This window comes from Vulpes lagopus, chromosome 22 (assembly GCF_018345385.1).
Source record: "Vulpes lagopus strain Blue_001 chromosome 22, ASM1834538v1, whole genome shotgun sequence".
NCBI classification, from domain to species: Eukaryota; Metazoa; Chordata; class Mammalia; order Carnivora; family Canidae; genus Vulpes; species Vulpes lagopus.
Genome location: NC_054845.1, coordinates 22,804,884 through 22,832,761, shown reverse-complemented (window position 1 = coordinate 22,832,761; position 27,878 = coordinate 22,804,884).

Genomic DNA, 27,878 nt, shown 5'->3' with positions numbered 1-27,878 from the left:
TTCCATCATTTTACTTTTCACTTATTTGGATGATTATATTTAAAATGTGTTTCTAGTAGATGGGATAATGTTCAGTCTTTTTAAAAAAATCCCATCAGACAGTTTGTGTCTTTTAATTGGTGTTTGAGTCATTTACTTATTATAGATACAGTTGAATTTAAGTCTACCCTGTGGTTTTTTTCTGTTTGTTTCCTCTGGGTTTTTTTCCACTGTTTCCCTCTTCCTGATTTTTTTTATTATAGTTTTATTTTTAGTATTTTTAGTATTCCATTACAATTTATCAATCAGCCTTTTGATAATATCACTGTATATTAATTTTTAGTTGTTGATAAAAAATTGCAATATATATACCTAACGTACTAAAGTTTATTTAAAATTAATAGTTTACCATCTCAAGTAAAATGTAGTAGCCTTGCAACCATATAAATTCCCAAGATATTTCCCCAAGATATTTACCATTTGAGATGTTTTTATCTCATTCCTAAAGTTCCAAGCTTCTCTTTGTTATCACTTCTCTTTAGCCTGGAAAACTTCCTTTAGCATTTTTTTTTTAACATGTCTGCTGCTGATGAATTCTTAGTTTTCTTTCATCTAAGGTCTTTACTTTGCCCTCATTCCTGAGGATATCTTCAGGGTTGACATTTCTTTTCTTTCAACACTATAAAGATGTCGTATTCTCTTCTGGCCTCCAGAGTGTCTAGATATGAGAAATAAGCCATCTTTCCAATAGTTTTCCCCATAAGTAATGCATCATTTTTCTCCCCTCTGGCTACTTTCACATTTTTTTCTTTATCTTTGGCTTTCAAAAGTTTGAATTTGATGTCTCTAGGCATGACTTGCGATGAATTTATCCTGTTTGGGATTTGCTGGACTTCTTGATTCTGTAAATGTATTCCTTCTACCATATTTGGGAAACTTTAGGCATTATTTTATTCAATATTTTTTCAGCATCAGTATCATTCTCTTTGTTAATTGGGACTCCAAGTGACACAAATGTTAAATATTTTCCTAATGATTACTGAGGCTGCTTATTTTTTAGTTGTTTTTTTTTCTGTCTGTTCTTGGATAATTTGGACAAATTGAATAATTTATAATGATTTATCTGTAAATTTGCTGACTCCTTTATCATCTCCATCATACTATTGAGCTTATTCTGGTGAATTGTTTAATTCAGATGTTATGTTTCTTCCATTCTAGAATTTTCATTTGGTTCTTTTTAAAACATTTCTATCTTTCTGCTGTGAGCTTCTGTTTTTCCATATATCTCATTAATATTCACTTTTACCTTAAGGAGGATGGTTAATAATGGTTTCTTAAAATCTTTGTTTAAAAACGTGTTTAAGGCTTTTATTTCTGAATCATGGATACTATATCTTGAAAGTTTTATTGAATCTATATATCTTGAAAGTTTCACTATATCTTGAAAGTTTTTCTGAATCTTTAGTTTTCTGGTCTACTTTTTTAGGACACAAGTATCTGAAAAAAAAAAAATCATTTCATTGTGATATTTTTGGACCTTCAAGGGTCACCAGTCAAGTAAAATGACAGAACAATGGTCAGGACGTCTATGAGTGTTCAAATTATATAATCAGACCTATCTGCTAATCTGTATTATAATCTGTGCACTGGGAAATGCACAGCAGAACGTCAACTATCTGTCCTATTATCACATGAACCCCCATGTATGACTATTTATCTCTTTAGCTCTTGGTTGTAAGTATTTAACACTAACTTGTAATTATCTACCCCTCCCCCTAATTCTTTAAGCTCCTCTCTAATTCTTCAATAGTTTCCTGAGTACTAAAGAACACCTTATTTATACCAGTGCTACTCAAAGTCACTAGCAATGTCCAGCACCACCTAGGAACTTATTAGATGTGTAAATTCTCAGCGCCTTACTCAGACCTATTGAATTAGAAACTCTGGGAGTTGGGCCTAGGAATCATTTTGACTAAGATCTCCCATACATTCTTCTGTGTGTTAAAGTTTGAGAAGCATTGGTCTAGGTGACAAATTCCTTAAGTTCATTTGAGTGGTTGAGAAAACACTGGGGAGCTGATATAATTTAGCAAGTGGAAGAGGGAGGCAGAGTTGACTGATATCAATGACAGAACAGAAAGTGGTCAAACAGGCAACTCTCAAACACCCAAGAATGGGTGTGGAGGGAACAGAAAAGTCTGGGGAAGATCTTAAGAGCGGCTATCAGATCTTTTGATGTGTTAGATGATACAGACATAATGGCAAAAATCATGTTTGTTCATTGATCATTTAGGGTAGTTATAGGAATATATGCATTATCAACTCCACATTGCCTTCGTAGAGTAAGAAAGTGGGGAGAATTTTTTTCTGCATCTTATTGATAAATGAGCCAAATCCATAAGGTGACTTGGTCATCATGTCACATTAGTAGTAGAAGTTGAACCTATAGCTGAGGTTGGGCCTCATTACATCATTCCATGATTTTAGTAATTGATAGGTGAGCCTAGACAAGTCCTACTGTTAGCAGTTCATCACCAACATTAATAACTCAAAGACTGGGCCATTCTGGGTATTCACCCAAGAATACCTCCCTTGTTACCAAACTTTCAGAAACAATGACTGAACAAATGGTAGTTGCAGAGACTTATTACTTTTCAGATAATGTGAGTTCTGGGGGGAGATGAGTCTTCAAAACTCCCCTAATGCACCCAGCATTTTTAAAAGTGACTATTTTCTAGAAACAAAAGCTTTACTATTTTCAAAAACTAGTTTGTGGTAACATTGAAAATACAGTTGTTAATCAATCCCAAGTCCCTATAGAATATCTTAGAACAAATTTAGAGTGATTTGTCATCCCTTTGCATTGCCAACAGGCAGAATAGATTTTGACCCAAGGTGCTTGGGTGTAGCCATGTTTATATAATAATTAAGGTTAGGATTTGAGCTTCAGTGTTGATAGGTAGTGTTAAGGTGGAGATAACAGAGTCTCTAAAGCCAAATTTTGCAGTTCAATGTAGCCTCATTTATCTTATTTTAATAGCTCCATTCATTTTGTTCTGGAAAGCATTCCCATTTGGTTTTCTCATGAAGGTTTGTTGTGAGATGCAAGCATAAAAAGTCTGAAAGTAAAATAGCTATAAGAGAGGGATTTAAGAAGTCTTGAAGCAGAGAATCTCTAAAACAAGGTTACCATCCCACGTGTCAGGAATAAAAAGACCTTCTTAGAGTAGGAGAGGGGAAGGACCCCTCTTGCATAAGAGTCTGGAGAGGAAAGTTAGAGAAGGTTAACTGGTTCCTTTGATGGGCCCTGTGAATGAATTGGGGTGGATCAGTCTTTTTTTCCAAATCCACAATGAGTAAGTAACAAGCTTCCAACCATAGGAAGCATAGTCTTGGGAAGCCAGGCACATGAGGTGGTTATTCTGGTAACGTCTGCTCTCTACATATTCCAGACCACAGCCAAAGCTCTGAGTGATGCAAGAGACCAATGTCCAGATGTGGAAAGGGAGCTGGCCCTACTAAGAAGGCAAGCAGGCTTCTGGTCTCCAAAGTTCTTAAGAAGGGTGGAGGGTCAGAATGGAGGAGGGACACCAGAGGCAGAAGCTCATGACAGATGGAAGGGAAGTGGGACTTCTGTGTTTTGGTGACAACAACCAGGGGTTGGTAGTAAAGTGCTATTCCAATAGGCCAATCTGGAGCCATCAGATTCAACTGTCCAGTGGGGAACCTGAATTCATTCTCCCTTTTGTGTCAAACAATCTATTTGTTTTTCTCTCTTAGGCTCTCTCTCTCTTTTATCCCATATTTACTCCTGTCTAAGAGAATAGAATGAGGCTAAAATTTATTCCTTTAGAGTCATGGTTTGTAAGGTCTCACCATGTTCCCATCTGGCCTGCTTATTCAGCTCTTCCCAGACCCTGCAGCTCTGCACAGCTTGGATAGCTTTCTTTTCTCTCTCTTGTATATGCACCCTGCCCTCACCCCACCCCCTGGGCCCCAGAAGGAAGGAAGCCTTAACCAGATCTAGGAATTCTCAATACTGGGCCTATTTCTGCCCTTGAATTTAGCTTGTGTGCATTTCTATCCTAGAAAAGAGAAGTCTATCATTTTTGCTTTGTATTAACCAACTGGCGAAAAAAAAAAATGCTTCCTAATTTTTCACTTCTGCCTTCGTGACCTAACTCTATCATTCTATCGTGGCTGACTTGTACAGGGTTCTGGAGTAACAAATAATTTGTTTCAGGCCCTCTTAACATTTTCTGACAAATTCTCGGTTAGATTTTGCTGCCCCGTTAAAGCATTTATCTGACGTGTCCCCTGCTTATGTTAGCAATTGTTGGTGTAACCTGTCAGTGTTTAGAGAAAAATCCACAAAAAAAGACATCAGAGTCAATGCCTTTTCCTCTCCTTCAACTTTTTCTCTTTGTACGGGCAGTGTCAAAACAGCTTATAGTATCACTTGTCTTCTAGGAGGAAATTGCATAGAGACCGGGTTTCATTAGCATTGAATGAAAGGAGTGCTCTGGGAAATCTTGGTGTCACTGGGAGTCATTGACTCTTCTCTCCGGGCTTCTCTTCCAAAGCCAGGTCTCCCTGGGATCATATCATGTGTAGAAACAGCTGGGTTTCCTCCTCTGAGGATGCTGTGTGTGCCAAGCACAGAGAGAGCCTAGAGGCAGTGGAGTTCCTGAGCCGCCTCACTGTGGGTGTGCCCTGGACATTGGTCAGATATCTGATCAAGATCCCACATGGCCCCTAAAGAAGTGCTGGAAGCATTTCCATCCACTGGCTTGTGACAATGGCACAGATAGGCTTCTTGACCTATCACACATCTCCTTGAATTCTTCACCACCATGGAAAGGCCTTCATTTACACCTTTGCACATCTGGTGCTTTGGAGGAATAGTGTCAGGGGACAACAGCTGGGGGAAACACTTTCGGGGTGTGAAAACAAGAGAATTTCCTTGATTTTGCATTGTTTTTTCATATCCTTCTGAAGCTTTGACTTGGAAAGTCACTTACCAGAAAGGGCTTTACATATTCCAAGAGATTAAGTTACCAGATGTGATTTTAAAGTATAATGCAAAAGTAACCTGCCCGACAGCAGCATTACATCTCTGACAGGAATGCTGGTAGAGAGGAGAACAGTCTGTTCGAAACACTCTTTATGTTTCTCTGCAACTAGTCACTGGAATTGATGGTGATTTCTTGCACAATGTAGAATGTCTCAATTTCACATTTAATTTCTAAAAAAATGTCACTTGTGGGTGAATGTGGGTCTCTGCTATGGAAATGAATGCCCTTCTGTTTCTCTTCAGGGCCTATGAATACAATCATCTATGAACGTTGGACCACATCTCTCTGGACTGTTGAGATTTATCAGAAGGACAGTTCCAGCAAATTTTGAATCTCTGGCAAATAGACAATGTGCAGGCTGAGGAATATCACCACCACGAGTTCACACGATCACAATAGGTCTTGTCTCTTATCTTTTACATCTTTGGGGGATGAACATCTCTTCCCAATGCTAGTGGGTCAGACTGCCCTTAGCAACCGTGATATTAAATGACAGTCCTAGAAAATTAGCCTTTAAAACTCTTGAAATGCAGGGTGCCTGGTTGGCTCAGTTGGTGAAGCATCTGCCTTCAGCTAAGGTCATGACCTCAGGATCCTGGAATCGAGTCCCGCATCAGGCGTCCTGCTCAGCAGGGAATCTTTTTCTCCTTCTCCTTCTGCTTCCTCCCACCTGCTCATGCTCTGTCTCTCTCTCAAATAAATAAATAAAATCTTTTTAAAAACCTCAAAACCTCTTGAAATGCTCCTCTTTCTTTTTGCCTTCCTCAAGTAACTGTTTTGTTTCTCTCTGTTCTAACTGCTTATACACACAGTTATTTTCCTGGAAATTACTATGTCTTTTAAATCATTGGGAATAGTTGGTTTTCTTCTGCTCCCCCACTACTCAAAAACCAGAGATTTTATTTCCCAACAGTTTTGTTTTCTTCTGGAAACTTCAGTAATTGAATTAGGAAAAGATTCAGAAGTGAGAGATGGTAGAAGGGACTTAATGCAGATGAGAATAAAAGGTTAGGATGAAGAAGAAATGTTATGACAGTGAAAATAGCAAATGCTTCCAATTATGCCCCACTTCACTGAGGGACCCTTCACATCTTAGCAGGTGAAAGGAAAACGGCACAGTTAGGATTTCCACCAACTATGTCAGGACTCTCCTAGCCCCCCACCTCCGAATATCTTCACTATCAGTATTCCAAGGTGTTAGAAACTCTTGAGAATGCCTTTCTTTATCTTCAAAAACATGATGTAGAAAATGTTGATTTAAGGTAATGAAAATTTTCGTGGGAATGCAAATACATCTTCCGTGAGGAGTAATTTATTAAACCAGTGTCATTCTAGAAAACAATAGGTTGTCAGATTGCCTTACTTAGTTAACAGAATCCCAGGAGAATAGGATGAAGGAAAGGTCAGCTTTGAAGAATGTTTGGGGTTCGATCGCTTTGTGGGTTGGTATTCTGGAGACATGAAAGAGAGTAAGAGTAATGCTTAGGAAGAGAAGACAGAGGGAAAGGAGGGTATATGAGACACTTACTTAAAATCTGAGGGACTACTCATCTCTTCATTTTTCATGGATAGGTGGACACATAAATGGGAGACTTAAATAATTCAGTATTTATGGAATTAGAAGATAGAGAACTAAAAATGCTAGTTCCATGTTGCTGCTTTGATTGTAAGTTACAAATAGGCAGAAAGAGTGATCCTTGGCTCTTGACCTAGTGAATAGTGTGTAAACCAATCCACAGAGACACTATGGATAGCCTCCCTAACACATTTTTCTATAAACTGAAAGACCAAACTGCTTTCCTGTTTATAATCCAAGGAAAATATTGGAGAGAATTCGTGTTGGATTTGGAGAAAATTATTTAGCTCACAGGCATCCATCTGAAGCAATGGTAATCTTTAGTTATTATTTAATAGAATTATGCTAATGAATAAAGCAAACATGATGATGTTTGCGGTTGCTTGTTTGTCTAATTTAAAAGATTCCATGCTTTTGTCATTTAGCTGTTTGTCTACAGTGAATCTTCAAAGAAAAGAAGAGAAGAAAAGCCTAAAAAAATAAAAGGTCTGTTTTCACATTTGTCATCAGGTTTGGTTGGATGTCATCAGGTTTGGAAGGAATGTTAAAAATCTCAGCAAAAATCTAATTTGGGATGATCAGCAGATTCGGTATATCTATACTTTCTCTTTCCCTGATAGCCAAAATAATCAAGGGTTGGCTGTTTGACATGCTGGAAATGTCACATTTAGTCAATAGACAATAGTCATTATTACTGTGCAGTGAAGTGTTTCGTGAGGAAATGCTGAACAGGTAGAAAACGGAAATGAACTGTACTTTGATAAAAAGACTAAGACAACCCAATCCACAGTAGAAATTGACAAGTTAAGAACAGTCTTCTAATCAAAATCAATAAAAAGGAAACTGCATGATATTTTATTATATACTTTGTCTGGATCATCCGGTTAAGTCTGGAGTTATGGAAATACTACACCTAGAAAGTTAATTTTTTTTTTTTTGGTTAAGACAGATGGAGATATTGTAATTGAGATGGTACTAACCATGAGAGGTTTCTAGAAGGCTAGAAAGGACAGAACACCATTAGTTCTATGAACTGTAGACCTTGTTGAAATCATACAATCTTTCTTTACAAAAAATATTTTCTTGAAATCCACATAAAACTCATACATGTCATATTGAAAGATTTCATTGCTGCTTGGTTTTAGATGGTGGACTTACGGGTAATTCGAAAGGGAATCCTGTTAATTGCACTCTATTTGACTGGACAAATACAAAATTATGTCAAAATGAAATTAAGGCCTCATTTCCTTTATCAATAATTTGTGATTTCCATTTTTTAAAAATATCAAAATTGAATGACTATCATTAGTTAATTTTGTGTGCCTTATAGTAATACCTTCCAACCCCCACGTAGAAACTGAGAAAATTCCAAATTTCATAGCAGCATGGAGACGAATGACAGAGTGATGTTTTTCTGGGACTCGAGCATTTCCTAGTACTCGGTCACAAGTCTTCAATATCTCCTTCCAATAATACGCATAAAGCTAATTTCCCATTCTCTCCTGAGTGTGATATATTTGCCATTCTCTTAGCTGTTTCCTTTGAGCCAGAGGACCCAGCCTATTTAGATGAGTCATTTTGTGAGGTTCTGAAGCAAGGTGCTAGTGAAATAAATAAATAATTAATTAAAACAAAACAAAAACTGTTCCAAAAAGAATTTTGTCATCACAGTTTATACAGCTAATTGATGAGGCAAACCTTTGTGCCTGAAAGAGGCAGACACTTGAGTAAAAGTGAGCAAAGTGGAGCTGTCACATTCAGTTTTCATACAGTTTTCCAATGTGTTTTCTGTAATAACTAATTTTTTAAAAAGAAAACTATCATTAAGTTCTGTATAAAAACAAAATGTTTTCTGAAAAAAAAAATTCAAGAAAAACCCAAAAAACTTATGGACTTTGTAAGGTACACATGACTCTAGTATAATGTGAAACATTCAGAATATCATCACGAGGTTAATGACCTACAGCTAGACAGTCAGACCACCTATCTATCCATAAACATTTTAATACAAATTTTACTATAGAATTTAAATACTTAAATGAATTTTAAGAATGGAAATATGTGGGCAGAGGATCCTCTTCTCCAGTATAAAATGGTGATAATGTAAAATTCATGGTAAGGTTAGGGAGAAGTTGGGGCACGTGGTTGGCTCAATCATTGAGTGTCTGCCTTCTGCTCAGGATGTGATCCCAGGGTCCTGGGATCAAGTCCCACATCAGGCTCCTTGCAGGGAGCCTGCTTCTCCCTCTGCCTATGTCTCTGCCTCTCTCTGTGTGTCTTTTGTGAATGAACAAATAAAATCTTTAAAAAAAAAAAAAGATAGGAAGAAGTTGCTTCCAATCATCATCATCATTGTCATCACACACACACACACACACACACACACACACACACACACACCAAAATGGATTAAACAGTTCTAGAGCAAGGAAATTCACTTTTTCCAAAGTTAAAATCCCTTCTAGTATCTCCAGATGCACTTTCCTTCTTTCATAGTTTTCGTTGACTGAGCTCCTATCTGGGACTGACTCAAACAACACTGACAGGTAGGGCTTGTCTTTGTATTTTCCAGTTTGGCATCATATTTTCCAGGCTTTCTTACTGTCTCCACTTACAAGATCTCCTTTTCTTTGATGCTTTCTCTTGAGCCTGACCTTCATCTCATCCTACTCTTCTAACTTCCACCGGAAATTGTTTGTTCTATGTGTTCTCTCAAAGTCCTCAAGAATGACTGAAGACTAATATGTATCATGATGCTTGATGCTAAGATTTCAAAGGACACTTATGCCTTGGTGTGTTTCCAGGACCCTCTTTTAAAAGGCCGTTTGAGGCCGATATTTTGTAATCCAAAGGACTGATGCTGATGGTGAAAGTTGGGAATCTGTGGGTGGATGGGTCTTTGTTTCCTTAAAACATGCCTCCTTTGTAACTACCTACCTACTCTGCTTGGTCTCAGGAAGGCCAACTTTCCTCCTACTTGAACAGTAACTCATATAGTCCCCTACCACAAGCTGGAATACATCTTCAGTGCAGGTGGGTGGACTGCCCACTGTTTCTCTATGACGGAAGCTCTGGCTAGGGGCCTCTCAAGATGCATGACTCAGTCAGTGTTCACTCTAGGAAGAGGTCTTTGCTGACTCTGTAAAATTTGCAGACACTATAGGCATCAGCTGTTTTCTCCCCTGTCTCAATGGCTTTACCCTTCCTTGTGCATTGTTCCATAGAGGAGGCATCATCAGAAGCAGCTAAAGTGACCACAGTGAGCTAACCAGAATTTTTCATATTAAACATTCCTTTTCCTCTACAATAGACTCCTTTCCAAGTGTGAAGTTGCGGTACACAGGATAGATGATCTCTTAAAATCTCAGAAAGAAATATCTTTCAACTGTGTTTGTGGGGAATAAACATAGCACAGAAAAAGAAAATCTGGGACACTCTTCTTTCTAAGGCACTTGGCTGCCTGGTTGCCTGACTTCCAAAAACAGTTGGAGCTATAAATGTTAAATTTGGCTTCAAGAAGTCCTCAGTGAGAAATACCACCCCGAATTTTGAAAAGGGAAAAAAATTAAAACTTTTATTAAAAGTTAAGAGTGGTTAAATTTACAAGTCTGCATGGGTGTAAATTCAACACTTCAATCTGCTAATTTGCCAAGACATAATTTACTCACAGTCTATAAACACACTGAGATGCTCAGAGAGAAACATGTGGTCTTCTCAAAATTTATAGAAGATGGAAATAATCAATTCCCGCCTTCAGGGAGTTTGCAGTCTAAGAGGTAAAAAGATCACGATGTACAATTTGTAAGCAGACGTTAGCGTAAGCAAACTGGAAAATATTGAGAGGCTTAATTAGGAATTATGCTTGCAAGTTGGGGCTTCTTGTATTCAGAGGTGGGCATCTGAATTATTCAATCGTGGGAAGGATCTGACACATTTAGTGGAAGAGCTGACAGCTGTTTCCATGACTTGAGCCCTTTAGAAAACTTTAGGCTCTTGGAGCCTGTGGATTAATGTAGAAAAATGAAACTGAAGCAGATTTTATAGGGGTGGGAGGGAGGAGATGGGGAGATTGTAGATGTCAAGGACATAGCAGTTGGTAATTTATAACCCAGATACAAAAGATCTGAGTTTGTTCCAGGGAGATTTTAGAGATATTTAAAGAGAATGGGAAATTTTTCCTTTATTACTAAGGCAATGCATATTTATTGTAGAAAGCTTGTAAACTCTAAAAAGGCAAAAATTGGAATAAAAGCTGCTTCTGATCCCACCATTCAAAGACAATCCCTCTTAGTGTGTTGATATCCTGTATCTTTTTTTATATGTAATTCATTTTTTCTTTCATGAGAACGGTATTCTTTTTTTTTTATTTATTTTTTATTTTTTTTATTTTTTTGAGAACGGTATTCTTATTCAATATGCTTTTTGAACTTGCTTTTTCATTTTACCATGTCTCTTGAACATCTGGAAAGAAATTTCTGGGGAAAGGGGTTTAAGATCAGCTGACCAGGGGAGGGACTAGAGAGAGGGCACATGGTAACAAAGAAACAGCAAACCAAAAATGTATTACAGTCCAATGGGAACATGCATGCCAGGGTGGATCTTATTATTTTTTTAAAGCATTTAATGGGTCAACTTCTCAAATATTTGGGGAGTAAAGACCTGATTCAGGTCCCAGCTCCTTCCCTTACTAGCTACCTGCCCTTGACAAATTCCTAAGCATCTCTGAGCCATAGATTCAAGAAAATTAACAGCGCGTTTTATTCTGAGTCAGTCTATATTCGCATTCTTATTATCTTCCCAATAACTTTGTTGGGAAGGAATCCATCACCGTGCTTTCCAGGTGAATAATCAGCAGCTTGTAAGGCTAATGTTTTCAACACATCTCAAGCTGCAATCCAGTTCTCTTTCCACATCATCCTGGGGTTTCTCTTGACCTCTTCTCTTGTCTCATGGAAAATAAGGTGCTAAGATTTCATGTGCCCTTTAACTCATTGTGTGTTGTGAGGGTATATGACCTAATGCACATGAAACTTTTTGTAAACTGCTAAGCACAGCAGATGAATTTTGTTTTCTTATGATCTCAAATCCCATTCCAAACCCTTCACTTGAGTGCATGCTCTGATCTCTCTGGTAACCAACTTCTCACGCATATGGATTTGTGTAGCCCCCAGAGAGGTATATTCAGGTTACCTGAGCATGAACGTTACCTGCAGTGGCCTTTCATTTCTCCTGTTTTCCTGAACAGCTGTGCATTGCTACTCAGTAAAAGTTAGTGTCAGCCTTGCATACTGATGGCCAACCCCAAATTTCAGCAAGTTAAGACATAGAGTCTGTTGCAATGTGGACAAAAATAAACCACATTCCATACCACGTCCAGACACTTTGAAGAAATCTAAAATGATTTTTAAAAGATTGCTTTAGATAAATAAAACTTGAGCTAGCAAAAGAGGCCCTTTCCAGATGTCCAGCCAGGAAACCCCAGGTGCAAGTGAATCAGCAGACGTGTCGTCTCATCTGAGACGGTGCAAGATCTGTGTGTCCACACGCAGCCAGGGTGTGGCTGAGCTCTCGGCCCTGCCTTCCTTCAGATGTGGCCAGGCTTGGGCTGATTCAGGGAGAAACACTGCTTCTTATTGAGTCACGGGGCTGCTCTGGAGCTCTGCTGGGCTTTGCTTGGGTAACTTGCCCAGGATCCATGGTCCAGACCTGCAGCTGAGTCCAAAGTGGCAGAGCAGGTGGTCTCCTAGAGATGAAGGGGGTGGTGTCAGGGGAGGTGGGGTACGAGGGCTGGTAAGCTACTTTTCAAAAGGTTCAGTCAATGCAAGGAGGTTTTGGAGAAAAATTTAAAATTCATCAGACTGACCTAAGAACAGACACAAATACGAGGGAGATTTATTAAAGGCCCTCATCTCTGTTCCCACTTGGCCCCTTTCATCAGGTAGAGAAACGACTTACAAGGTGATCAGTCAGCTTACTGGAGCAGTTGATTTATATTTTATCCTTGTGAAATTTCTCTTTAAAGTTTGATGTGTGCCTGGCAGCTCATAATCTACTGAACTGGTCCATTCATTCAGGTCAGTCTGTCTTTGAGTAAATACTTAGCAAGCTTTCCAACGACAGACCCTGTGGTAGCCACTGGGCACACAGTGAATAAGAGACACTGACTCTGAGATACTGGATTTGTTTTCTGTTCTTGTAAAACAAATTACCACAAACTGGCTAAACCAGCACTCATTTATTATCTTGCACTTCTGTAGATCCGAAGTCTGGGCAGGGCTTAGCTGGTCCTTTGCTCAGGGTTTCCTGGGGCTGCAATCAAGGTATTGGCCAGAACTGCTATCTCACTGGAGACTCTGAGCTCTTCTCCAAGCTCCGTGGTTGTTGGCAGGAATCAGTTCCTTGCAGCTGTGAAACTCATGTAGCTTGCTTTTTTTAAGGCCAGCAGGAGAGAGTTCAGGGAACACCTCAGTGTTCTTCTAAAGGGCTCATCCTTTAGTTCAGCCAAACTAGGATAAGAGCGCTTTAATGAAAGGAAAGCCAGCTGATTAGGGACCTTAATTACATCTGCAAAGTTCCCTCATCTTTACCATATGATAGTGCATCATCACTGGGGTGATGTCCTCTCCTATTCACAGCTCTTGCCCACACTCAAGGGGAGGCAATTGTATAAGACTTGCACCTTAGGTGAGGGAATCTTGGGAGCTATCTCAGAGTGCTGTCTACCACCAACATGAAATAATAATTACAGGCACCATATATTAAACAAGTAGAACCATGCAAAACTCTGTGAAGGAGAATTCTAGGCTCCTACCAGAGTGTGTAAGAGGGAAGCTCAGCCCACTTTGAGAGACTGGGGAGACCACCTGAGACCTGCAGACAGTCCAGCATCAGCAAGGCTAAGATGGAGATGGGTGAGGAAAGGGAGGGAGTAGAGCTGGGATGAGGAGATGAAGGGGGTTAATTAATGCAGCCCTGAAACAAAGCAAAGTGAATCTCTGACCCACCCTATTATTCCCAGAAAGTGAAGTTGAGCATTTTCCATGTGACAGGAAGCAGGCAACAGATGCAAATGTCTCCTCTTTCCACTGCCTGGAATCCAGAGGTGTCTATCTGTAGCAGGCTAGGTTTCTCCTGCAACAGGGTTTTGAGGAACCCTAGAAATCAATTCTAGGAGGTGATAGCATTAGGCAGGTTTTACGCATATTTTTCAAACTGGCAGAAATACCTGTAAGCCTGAAATTTTGGGTGGTTCCTTGCTTATGCTGAATTAGAAAACTAAAGCACCATCTTTTGTCTATCTTTGAGCATTAAGACAGTCCTCTGGTCAGAGTAAATGGAGAAAAGAAATTTAAAAATACATATATTCAAGTTGGAAATCAGAATGTTATTGTCAGCACTCTGACAAAACTAACAGATGGGAAGATTCATGCCCACCCTTTAATAAATATGTGCTGATTTTGGCCAGGGTTGTAAAATCCCACAAAGTCTCTAATGTGCCCCTTCCCTTCTCATCCCAATCAGCCAAATTCAACTTGGTTGCCAAAATAGAGGGGAAAAAAAAGATGAAATGACTAAAATTATCCAAAACACATGAGCATATAAGATGTATGCCAAATTTTTTAATGGAGAGGGTTTTCGTTTGATTAAATTATAGGTCTCCCCCCCACCACCCCCAGTTGCCTTTCTGTAAGTTTTAATGAAATGTCTTCTACTGGAAAGGTTCCGGAAAATTACTTGGAATACACGTTTGAAAGCTGAACTACAAAAATCACGTCCATGAACCAACTTTACCACAAACGTCAATGGAAGACAAATGCACCACAGAGGTAGAAAATCCCTCTTCCCCTTGAATAGGTATGATAGCCTAAACGCCGTTTAGAACCTTGATGTCTATGTCACTGTTTGGTAGGTGATATTAAATATATCCCACATGACCTCCATGTGACAAAAAGGCTTCTGCACTGGGAGAATGATAAAATAGTCCGAGGCCATGTTTCTTTATAAACACAAATGGCCTGTCTCTTCTCCTTGTGTTTCACAATGTCCCTTTTCCTTTGGATGAAGGGCTCAGACTTGTATTCCTCACTTTGCCTTCTTCATAGACTTGTGACATGGAGGTGAGATGAGCAGAGTTGAGACTGGTTCTTAGAAGCAGTGAGGGATGGCCTTCTGAGAGTCATCAGGCAGTCTCTCTTCCTCCAGTTGTGTTGCTATGACTAATTCATAAACACAGGGTTGTGAGTCACCCCCCAAATTCCCTGAGACCCTGATGACCATGTTAGGTAGACGCAGAGGAGAGACTGTGAGACTCAGTTTAAATATAGGAGGCAGTTCTGCTGTCCACTAGCTGTTCTGCTAATATTTTAAATACAGTTAATAGCAGGCAGTGTCTCATGCTGACATTTCAGACACTATTTTGTTCTTTCTCCTTCCAATTGACCCCTTTTACTAAGATTTTGTTTCCCTAACTCACCTGATCATAAAAACTCCTGTGGGTTGTTCTCAAGATTCTCTTCTGGAGACTCAGATTTTGAGATTAGATCCAGGGATCTGTATTTTTAACAGTCTTCTGCAGGATTCTTATCATCAAGTAAATATGAGAAACATCCTACTAGGGTATGTTCATCTGAGAAAATTTCCAGACTTTCACTTCCCCAATAAAATTTTATAGAGAAATGTTTAAGAGGAGAAGAAGGCAACTTATGGCCCAAAGACTAAAATTAGAAGTAGGAAGTACCAGCTATTTGTTTTGTTTGATGGGCATGTCTGAATCACAGATCTGTTAACAAACTTAACTTCCCTTGTAATCAACTTCCAAGAGATAGAGTAAGCATCTCAATAAATCTGTTCATTCATTCATTCATTCATTCATTCACTGATTTGATAAACATCAATTGAGCATCTGGGATGAACAAGCACTGATCTTGGAACTCAGGATACCATGGTGAAAAGACAGACCCAGTCCCTCCTTAGGGAGCTCATATAGGGTCACTGATATGTTGACATTGAATGATAAGGAAACAAACATAGAAAACCTCAGATAACCATTTTGGAAAGCATTTGGCAGTATCTCGATCTGGCCAGGCTGAAAATGTGAATATCCCAAAACTTAGTAAATCGAGGCTGTAGGAGGAAACCTCTTTCAATGTATACAAGGAAATATGTGCAAGAATGTTCATTGTGAGAATGTTAGCAGTAACAAAAAAAAAATCAAATGCCCATCCACAGGAGAATGAATCAATAAATTATGGTGTGTTCATACAATGGAAGGCTATTGGGCAATTAAAAAGAATGAAGTAGAGTTATTTTATCAAGGTTGGTATATAGCATAAAATTAAACAATAAAAATTTAGTTGCAGAAGGTTCATTGCAATATGATGTCAAGTTTAAAACATGACAATGCTATTTATTTTATGGCTATGTGCATATTTAGTGAAACATTTGGAATATCAATTGAAGAATACCCATTTCATGAAAATAACTGCTGGAGAAGGAGGGTGGGCAAAGGATTTGGGGAAAGGTATTGAAAGAATTCCAAAAATAACTACAATTGTCTGTCTTTCTCTCTCTTTCTTATCTCTCATTAAAAAGACTCAAACTTTATCATAAAAAAAAAAAAAAAAAGGGATCCCTGGGTGGCGCAGCGGTTCGGCGCCTGCCTTAAAAGACTCAAACTTTGCAAAAGATTAGAATATTAACATTTCTATATTTTTTCATTAAAAGGACATCCATAAAAATCAATAAAGCAAATAACAAACTTGAAATATTTTATTAAAATAGAAAAGGGATTTTTTTCAATTGATTTTTATCTCTACCTCCAAAACAGCATGCATAATATTTATATATTCTTTGTAGTTTTGTTTTGCCTGTACTTCTAGTCAAAACTGTCAGGACCCCGTAAGAATTCTTTTTAAAAATCTCTCTGCCTAGGAAATATGTTCTACTCTTCTCACTATCTAAATACCTTTATAATGTTGGAGGTCCGTGGCAGCCATCTGAGTTAAATACAAAGCTTGCCGACATGGAAGGTTCTTCCAGCCAAGTTCCCTGGATCTATGAATCTGTGGTCACTGGTGGACATGGGCAGTTAGTGGCCAGGCTCAGGTGGCTTTCTTCGTCTATGGTTTGTAAAGGCAGGATGGGAGATTCAGGAACCTTAACTATTATTTGGATAGCTATAATGATATTAGCAGAGGAGCAACCTGAGCAAACTATATTTTAGCAAGTGACAAGTATGTTTGCTATAATATATTGACAATAATTTTTCTTCTTCTCCATCTCTCTTCTTCTCCTGCTTTGTATAAGAGGCTTCTTTTAAAACAAGTGTTTTCAGATTGGAGCGTGTTATGGCAAAGAGCCCAGAAGAGGTGGATTTAGTGCACCGAAGTCCTGTTTTCAATTATCTAGAATCCACGAAACCACAGTCTTAGGTTTTAGATGGGCCAATTTAAACGTTTGCCTTTCCAATGTAAATGTATAAAATATAAGCTGTTCAGCAGTACTGGGGTCTTTTTCGGTGACATAGGTCCCATCTCGCTAGCAGAGTGCCTGCAGCACAGGCTTATCACAAAAACAGGTTTATAGGGCCTTCATTAATACGTCTGCAAACTGACTAGACACTAGAATGTGCAATTCATTTTTATCTAAGCTACTATCCACCATACATATTCAATTTAATATATTTCATTATGCTAATTTTTAAAGGAAGATGGATTTTTCTTCTTACAAGTTCCAGTGCATTTTCCAAAGACAAAGAAAATCTGTTGCTCTTACCAATGCTTTATTAGATTGTTATATAAGAATTACCATTTTAATATAGAAATTTTCTGACTTGAGATAGCATGAAACAGAGAGAAAATAACTGCCACAAACATGGAAAAGAGAGAGAGGGAAAAGCAGAAGAAAAATAATCTATGGCTAGCAGAGCCCTGACAGAAGGAAAAAAAATGCATGGGTCTTTGGTTGGGCCCTGCCCATGTCAGAAACTCATGAAGCTGGTCTTTGACAGTAATACTGGAACATGCTTGAGCAAAACTTGACCCACCTCTTTACTTGCAAAAATGTCTAGTGTTGTCTGTGTGGATTTACATTCTCCCTCTTTCTCTGTCTGTCTCTCCCCACACCCCTAGTTTATCAAGGTTCATTTTAGATAAGCCTGCTGGTAAGCTATTCTTCCATGGTTCTCTTGCAGTTTGGTGGAAAGTAGTTTGAGTCACAGCTCACTTAAATCATGTAATATGTCTGAGAGCATCAGTTTCCTCAAATGTAATGGGAGTTGATAATACTCATCCCTTTGACTTCAGAGTGTTGTCTGAAGAGGTCATTGGCAATGGTGAAATTCTCTGTAAATGGTGCTGTGATGTTTTCATTCTCAGTTACATTACTACTATCAATAATAAAATGATGACTCAGACTTAATTTATTTCACTTGGCACAATGCATGGCCCCATGCTGCTCTATTATGGCAGCTACTAGCCAATATAGCTATTGAAATTGGAATAAGTTAAAAACTAAATAATATTTTGTTTTTATTTATTTATTTGAGAGAGAGAAAGAGAACATGAGCAGGGGGGAGGGGCAGAGAGAGAGGGAGAAGTGGACTCCCCACTGAGCAGGGAACCTGATGTGGGACTCGATCACAGGACCCTGGGATCATGACTGGAGCTGAAGACAGATACTTAATTGACTGAGCCACCCCAGGCACCCTTAAAAAATATTTTAAAAGCTCAGTTCTTCAGTCACACTAGCTACATTTCAAGTGTCAATGGCTACTGTATTGGACATCATAGATACTAGAACACTTTCATCATTGCAGAAAATTATGTGAACAGCACTGGTCTAAAGTTTTAAGGCTCTGACTTTCAATTTGCTTAAATATAACACTATATACAAATACCTTTCTTTAACTAGTAGGCTGTATCTATGCATTGGGGGAGATTCAATTTTTTTTTTAACTAACTTTGAAACTCAGCTGTGGTCCATCTAAGAGTAATTCAGAGCTCAAGCAATCCCTTTTTTTTTTTAAGGTGAGTTTTCTGTAACCCACTGCAACAAACACTGAAGTAATAAATGTTCTATACATCATAAAAAAACATCCTCTAGCTTTGTTCAGTGGAAACTCATTTAAATCTGATTTACTGTGACTTGGAATTTAAAACTCAGGATGAGATTAATGAGCTGCTTCTGGTTACATCATCTTCATGGATTGTCAAATGGAGCCTAGACTGAAGTCACTTAGGACAGGTCAGTTCTATTCCCTTGTTAAAATAATGAAATGCTTGCTGTTTCCAAGGAACTTACGAGATAACACAACAGATAGATCAAGTGAGGCATGAATTTGGCATTTCTCACCCACTGTTTAGGCCAGCTTGGATGAGTGTTTGGCGTAGTAGAGAAGGCCTATAAGAGCATTTAAGGAGAACCAACATGGAGTGTGCTAAGGTCATGGATATCAGCCTGAGATGCAGAGACACCTTCCTCGTCTCATGCATAAGCACTGTTGAATACTTCCTTATTACCTTCTTATATTAAAGGTAATTGTGGTTATATTTAACCATAATAGGTTATAAATTAGTGTCTTTGGTAACAATGCACACCTTTCATGTTTACCATTTACATATTTTTAAAATGTCCATAAGGACCGATGTAAGATTTCTAACCTTTGTGCTTTGGTTCTATAACAGAAACCAAATTATACCAGAAACGAGATTCACATAAGGTCTTTATCCATTTATTGACCCTTACAAGAGAGGTCCTACCCCACTGAGTCTGAGAATGGTCTGAGATCACTGGGTCTTTGTGTCCCCGAGATACAAGACACAAGGTACTTAATGTTAACTTGTGATGGATCCTCCATTCTGGCAAGACAGCTCAGATGCCAGAGTTTAATCAGCTTGGTGGTGGTGGTGGTGGTGGGATAATACAATTCAATCCATAACCAATAGTTATTGCTTTATTCTTTTTAGCTTTTTATTTTTTAAATTTTTTCAGCTTTATTGAGACATTGACATATAACACGTGAGTTTAAGGTGTTCAATTTTGATGATTTGATACATGTATAGATTGTAAAATGAATACCACAGTACAGTTAGTAAACGTACTGCTTTTTTCTTATTTTCTCCTTCCCCTTAACTCAATTTGATAGTTGATGATTTTCTAAAACTGATTCTTCTCATCTAAGTTTTCTTATTATTGGCATAAAATTGTGAGATTTTTCCAACTCTCCAATTTAAATGTTAGAGTTTGTTTGTTCTTTCTTTGATTTTTCTTGATTGATCTTGCCAAAAGTGTGTTTAGTTAATTCGTTTTCCAAAAAATCGCCTTCAGATATTCTTGATTTTCTTTAGTATTTATTTCCTTTTTGGAAAGAAAAAAAACCACCTTAAAACAGCTTTATTGTGGTATGCCTGACATAATAAACTGCACATATTTAAAGTGCACAATTTGATAGGTTCTGACATCTATCGTCTATCATCTATGACCTATCTATTGATCTATAGATCATCTATGTCTATGCATCTGTGAAACTGTCATCACAATCAAGATAACAAACCTACCCCTGATGTTACTTAATGCTCCTTGGCAATCCTTCCGTCCTGTCCCATCCCACCATTCCAAGCAGCCACTGATCTGCTCTCTGTCATATTAGAATATAAATGGAATCATACAATATGTACCTTTTTTGTCTAGCACATTTCAATGAGCATAATTATTCTGAGGCTCTTCACGTCCTTTATGTATCAATAATTCTTTTTATTATGGAGTAGTATCTCATTACACAGATACAGCACAATTTGTTTATTCATTTACTTGTTGATGGACACTTGGGTTATTTCTTAGTTTTTGACTATTACAAATAAATCTGGTAAGAACAATTGTGTACAGGTCCTTTTTTATTTTTTTTTTAACAGACTTTAGTCTTTGTGGGTTTTAGATAACAGCAAAATTGGACAGAAAGCACAGAGTTCCCAGAATAACATTTGTTATAATTGGTGAACTTACAACGTAACAGTATTTTCACCCCAAGTCCATAGCTTAAGCACGGGTTCACTCTTGGTGTTGTACATTCTATGGGTTTTGATAAACAAATGATGACATATACCCACCATTATAGCGCCAAACACAATAGACTTACTGCCCTAACAATCGTCTCTCCCCAAGCCCTGGGTCACCATTGACCTTTGTACTATCTCTGTGTCATATAGTAGGAATCAAACAGTAGGTAGCTTTTTCAGATGGTTTCTTTCACCTCGTAATATGCAATGAAGTTATCTCTATGTCTTTTTGCCTTTTTTAAAAGTAGGCTCCACCCAGTGTGGAGCCCAATATAGAGCCCAAACTCATGAACCTGAGATCAAGACCCAAGCTGAGATCAAGAGTTGGATATTCAACCAACGGAGCCACCCAGACACCCCTCCTCCATGTCTTTTTATGGCTTGGTAGCTCATTTCTTTTTAGTGATGCATAATACTCCATTGTCTGGATGTTTCGCAGTTCACTTACCCCATTTGCCTACTGAAGGACATCTCGGTTGCTTCCAAGTTTTGACAATTATGAATAAAGCGTCTATAAACATCATGTGCAGACTTTTTGTATGGACCTAGGTTTTCAAGTCATTTTGGTAAATACCAAGGAGTGATTGCTGGGTCATATATAAGAGTATGTTTAATTTTTTTAAACTGCTAGACTTTCTTCCAAAGTGGCTGTACCATTTTGCATTCCCACCAGCAACAAATGAGAGTTCTTGTTGCTCCACATTGTCACCACATTGGTGTTGTCAGTGATTTGGATTTGAACCATTCTAATAGGTATGTAGTGGTCTTTTTGTGGACATTTTTTTCCCTTTCAGATGAATACCTAGAATTAAATGCCTGGATCATATGACAGGTCGTTTTTTTTGTTTTGTTTTGTTTTGTTTTGTTTTGTTTTGTTTCAGATTTTTAAGAAACTTCCAAAATGTTTTCCAAAATGGTTTTATCATTTATATGATATAAATGGAAGTGTATGGAAGTTCCAGTTACTTCACTCCCTTGCTAACTTGGGAGTTGGTTTGGTCAGCCTTTCTAAGTTTAGCTTTTCTAATAGGCATGTAGTAGCACTTCATTGTGGTTTTAAAAATGCATTTTCCTAATGCTCATGATGTCAAGCATCTTGCCATGTTATCTGCCATCTATATATTATATTTGGTGAAGTATCTGTTCAAACTTGGTGAAGTGCTGCCCCACTGGGATTTTGAATGGAATTTTGTTGAATCAATACATCAATGTGGAGAGGATTAATATCATAAAAATACTGAGTCTCTTAATCCTTGATCACATCTCTACTCATTTAGATCTTTAATTTCTCACAGTAATGTGTTTTAGTTGTCATGGTGTAGATCTTGCACATCTTGTTAGACTTCTCCCTAAGTAGTTTATATTTTTGATGCTAATATAAATAGGATTATTTTTAAACTTCAATTTCTGATTGTTTGTTCCTAACATATGGAAATGCAATTGATTCTAATATATTGCTCTGTTGTTTTGTTTGCTTTCCTCTCTCCTGCTGGATTGCTCATAAATTATTTTCTTTATCATTACTATTATTTTTTAAATCTGCTGTTTGGAAACTACAGAGTCTATTTCAATGTTTGAATTAGTTTCTACTCTTTTGCTTTTAGTATCTATACTTTTGGGCTTTATTGTTGCTTTCTAGAAGCCTGCTGTTTGTCAGTTAAATTAGTTTTCCTTTGTAAATAATCTGGGTTTTTTTCCCCCCTTTGTGATAACTTTAAATATATATGTTTTTTATTTTGAATACTTTTTTGGAATACTTTTAAGTTCAACTTTTCTGTCTAGGTATAGAATCAGCAATACTTATCCTGGTATATAACATGCATTATTTTTTGTTGTTTTGGTTTTTTTCTTTTTAAGATTTTATTTATTTATTCTCAGAGAGAGAGAGAGAGAGAGAGAGAGAGGCAGAGACACAGGCAGAGGGAGAAGCAGGCTCTATGCAGGGAGTCTGTCGTGGGACTCGATCCCGGGACTCCAGGGTCACACCCTGGGCTGAAGGCAGGCGCTAAACCGCTGAGCCCCCCGGGGCTGCCCTATAACATGCATTTTGAATCTGAGGATGCATGAGTTTAGGTACAGTCCCATCTCATATCTTCTCGTAGGGCTCTCTGCTATTTCCTGTACTCTCTTCCTGTAGAATTTCTGTGAGAAGTCATACTCTGTGTTGTGGTTCATAATTCTCATCTTATTCTTTCATGCTTCATTCCTGGTGAATTCCTCAGGACAGCCTTCCAACTCACAAACTCTTTACCCATGTTTAGACCTATTGCCTACTGGGTTGTTTTAAATCCTAATAACTATGCTTTTCATTTTCAAGATTTCTAATTGGCTCTTTTTCTCATCCACCTATTATTGTCCTATTTCTGTCTGTTTTGTTTCATGATTTCTTATAGTTTTATAATTTTTGCTCATAATTTATCATTTTGAAGAATCTAAGGACACTCATTTTCAGATCTTTCTCTCCTTTCCCCACTATTTTAATCCTACCTGGCTTGAATTAATCCCCAAGTAGTTGATTTTGTTGGCTTGTCCTTCTCAGTATTTTAGTTCTTTGTGTATTTGAGCATTTTGATTTGTAAGCTTTTCTCATATTACCAGTTCTTTCTCTTCTCATGCCAGCCCCACTACCTTCTTCCTGCTCAGGAGTTTTGTGCCTGCTTTCTCGTGGTCTTCTAGGACTGTTTAATCTAGAACTAGTCTAGGGGATATTTAAGATTTGGTCACCTAGCCAGATGTCTTGCCTGTTTGCTAGGCTGTATTTGTGTGTGTGCAAAAGGAAACACCAAAGCATAATCTTAAGATGTTATGTTGACTGAAATTGTGTTTTTATGTGCAAAATAAGTGACCACTTCAAAGGGAACTCTTTTGGAGAGGTCATGGTATAAATATTTTCAGAATCAAGTAAATATTTACAAGCATAAATGAATGTTTTCCAAAATTCTATGAAAGTAATTTTATTTTCCTCATACACTATCTCCTGAGATTTTCATATTTTCATTTACCTCTGTAAGAACAAGATTTTCCATCTCATTCTTGGTTATTTTGTTTTAAAAACCACGGAATAGAGACCTTATTTATTTCAAGGCAATACTCAAACTCACGGTATTCAGTGATGTGTAGGGTAGCCTAGTGAGAAGGCCAATTTCAAGTATGTCAGAAGTTCACTAGTCTTTATCTTGTGAAAATTTCAATTGTAGGATGAGACTGAGCAGGGAAATGGGGATTAATAGGTTCTTTCTTTCTCCTTTCTTTCTTTCTTTCTTTCTTTCTTTCTTTCTTCCTTCCTTCCTTCCTTCCTTCCTTCCTTCCTTCCTCCCTCCCTTCCTTCCTTTTTAAAAGAGAGAGCAGGGGAAGGGCAGAAGCAGAGAAAGAGAAAGAATCTCAAGCAGGCTCCACACCCAACATGGAGCCTCAAGTGGGGCTCTATCTCACAACCCTGAGATCATGAACTGAGCCCAAGCCCAAACCCTGAGATCATGAACTGAGCCAATTCAGATGGCCAACCAAATGAGCTACCCAGGTACCTCAGTTTTGAATATTTCTTATTTCCCCAGTCCTCCTAGAATTAAAGCCAGTATCTGACAGACATACCAACAGAGATCTGAAATGGCAGCTAGGAAAAATAGCATATGGGGGTATTTAGATGTCAGATGCATGATGGTAGAATTACCTGTAAGGGAGAGGGGCAGGCCTATTTTTAATTCAGTTGTTTCCTTAGAAAAGCAAACTGCCAGGAATCCAATACTGTGTCCCTGACTGGAGAGTTCAGGGTATTTTTCATTGATTCTACAGCTGGAAAACTCCCAAGTGTGGGCTTAGGGCCACTGAAATGAACAATTATACCTAGAGTTTGATTGACCTTGCTCAACAATAAATCCCTTTGGAAAAGAAAAATAGAATTGACACTGCTTGCTAAACCACTCAATGCTAGATCCAAAGAAATACAGAAATTTGATTTTTTAACACTTTCATCTGAAATTAAGCCTCTTGGGTGATACAACTGAAAACAACATTTCTTTACAGTGAAAATGTGCTTGGCAGCCCCTCAATATACAAAGTTCAACTTTAGGACAAAGAAAAAGAAACATTCATTATGTAATCAGGTCAAATTGTTGGTTACTGAAAAGAATTCCCGGTTTAAACCTCATCTATTATATGAAGTAGATATTAGGTCTTTGATTCTGCCATTGCCAGTTTAATCGCAGCAGTTCTTTATTCTAAATATTTTGACCTTGGGGATGCCTGGGAGGCTCAGCGGTTGAGTGTCTGCCTTCAGCCCAAGGCATCATCCCGGGGTCCCGGGATCGAGTCCTACATCAGGCTCCCCACCAGGAGCCTGCTTCTCCCTCTACCTGTGTCTCTCATGTGTCTCTCATGGATAAATAAATAAAATCTTTAAAACAAACAAATATTTTGACCTTGGAGAACTTTCCCCATGGCTTCTTATTTATTTAGATATTGTTATGTATTCACCATGGCATCAGTGAATGCAGGATGGATCCCTCTTTACTGTTCACAGGACTTGACAATAAATACGTGAAACTGGTGTTGTAAATAAGAAATAAAGTAGTGGTTTTCTAAACTCCCGGGTAAAGAGGGACAGGAGCGGGAGGTGAAGATGGAGCAGAGATCCCTCCAAATTGCAATCTAGGTGATGAGGAAGTGGATGTGGGGATGCCATTCTTTCCTGTCTCTCTTCTCTTTCTCCATTTAACTCAACCTTTGTCAACCTCAAGACACACACCGCCAGTCTCTCCACCTAAAGCAGAGGCACAGACTGACCTCATGTTTGTTGAGTATGACAAGTTTTGAAAACTTAAACCACACGATGAAACAATCAGAAACTTCATCTAAAAATTCAGATTTTTAACTTCTCATGAAAAATGAGATCATCTGGCTACTCCATGTTCATAGCCCATCAAGGAAACAATTGGCAACTTTTCGGTAGTGGCAAAAATTCTCTACTTAGGCAAGGTTCCAACTTTGATTGCTTCCCTCATTATATTAATTGCTGGGTTCTTCAGCTTGTAATTCAGGGTGCAAAGCATATCATTTCCTGCATTTTTATTTATTCATCCAGCAAATATTTATTAAGAATCTCTAAGATCTAAAGGTACAGTAGTGAACAGACATAGCCCTTGCCCTCATAGTGCTCATATTCTGGTGAGAAGAGGCAGATAATAAAAAATAAAATTTATTATAAAATATTAAGGTGAAAAGTATTATAAAGAGGGACACCTGGGTGGCTCAGCAGTTAAATGTCTGCCTTCAGCTCAGGGCATGATCCTGGAGTCCTGGGATCGAGTCCCATATCGGGCTCCCTGCATGGAGCCTACATTATAGAACTGTGTATATTCTTGTACTGTAGGTTAAAAAACTCAATGGTTATGGGGTTTTACTCCTCTCCAAGGTTTTTTATTAAAATAAACATATGGAAGTGGGATAGTCAGTCATTATACTGCTAGCATTTTGTTCCCCACCTAGAATTTTGTGATTAGTGTCACCTACTTTCTATCTGGTTTCAGCCCATGAACAGACACTGCAGACCCCATCAACACATTCATGTGAACATTCAAGCAGCAACAGGGCCAGACAGCTTTCATCAATATGTGAAGATTTGAGCTTATTCCCAAAGGAACAAAAGGCAGAATAACATGCTCTATTTCATTTTGTTTCCATTGGCCTGTTATGACTCTGTTTCAGAGAAACATATAAAGTAAATCAGCTCAAAGATAAAGACGGCATAATGTGCTTTTCAGTCACGAGAACTGTCTTGGATTTATGCAATTACTTTTTCTCTCAGTGTCATACCGATGTTCAAACGATACCATGAATAGGCACTATTTCCCTGTTCACCAGTGCCATCCAGTCATCCAGTAAATAATAATCTAAATTCTGATTTTTCTTATTTAAACACACAAAAGTACATGTTTTCTGTGTTCTGTTATGTATACTTAAATCCACTGTGGTGAACTTGATGCTCTTGTACACTTTGGCCACCGATTTAAATATGAACTCATGATAAAAGTGATTAAGAGAAAAAAAAAGTGATTAAGAGGAAGTAGGTTAGCCTCATTAGCTTTCCCTAACTTTTTCTTTTGTTTACTATTCTCTTCATTTCTGAAAACACCTGAGTCTAGTCATTTCTTGATCACATATTCGTTAGTGTCTGATTTGCATTCTTGGAGCCCGAGGACGGTGTCCTCTTCCACCCAGCAAAACGTACCTGAACACGGGAAATGTTCAGGAAATGTATATTAAATGAGAGATTAAGGAACTCCTTCATTTATTAGATTTGGGGTTTGATATCATAAATGTTGTGTTCACTGATTCTGTCACACTTTCTTCTCATTGTATATCTTAGGGTTTGCATTTTAGAAAATGAATCAGAAATCTATAGGCAAAGAGAAAAGAGACATACCTTAACCTCCCTCCCATCACCAGGAGCATTCCGTGCTCTCCAGTGGGTCTCATTGTTAATGTAAAGAACTCAGCCCTTCATTCACTTAGTTTTTACGGTGTCCCTTGAATAATATGATGTGTTAAGATTTATAGGGCAATGCTCTGATCTCTGAAACTTGCGATCTCATTGCAGAAGCAGTAGTCACACATGTGGAGCAACTGGAGAATGCTGGAATGTGGAGTATAGAGTGTGTGATATTGGCAGTAAGTTCTATGAAAGATGAGGAAGAGGATGTTGGTATTGGCTTCCTGGAAGGGTGAGTGAGGATGGACATGGGTTTTGTGGAATGGAAGGGATTTTGGTGAACAGGGAGGAGGGCAGAGACATTCCAATGGTCAGAAACAATCTACATAATGAAGAGTTACTCTCAGGGTAAGGAAATGACCCAGACAGTGTTCTTCAAACTTTTAATTCTTGCAGAATTACATAGACTTAAATCTTAAACTGGACCAGACTAGGGGAAAAAGTGTAGGCCCTTTTGACTTGCGTTATTTATTAGTGGTTGAAAAGAGTGAAAATAGGGTAAAAATTGTCCTGAATACAGGGGGGAAAAAAGAAATAAGACAGCCAATTTATTAAAATGGCATAAGTATGTGAAACAGATGGAGAAAATGTGAACCTCCACATACTTATCAATAGTGCTTCTCCCATGAGAGGAAAGTTAGGATACAAGAGAATGGTGAAGGTAAGTAGACCTGTCTGGAAGTTTCTCCATATGTAGAATAAGGATA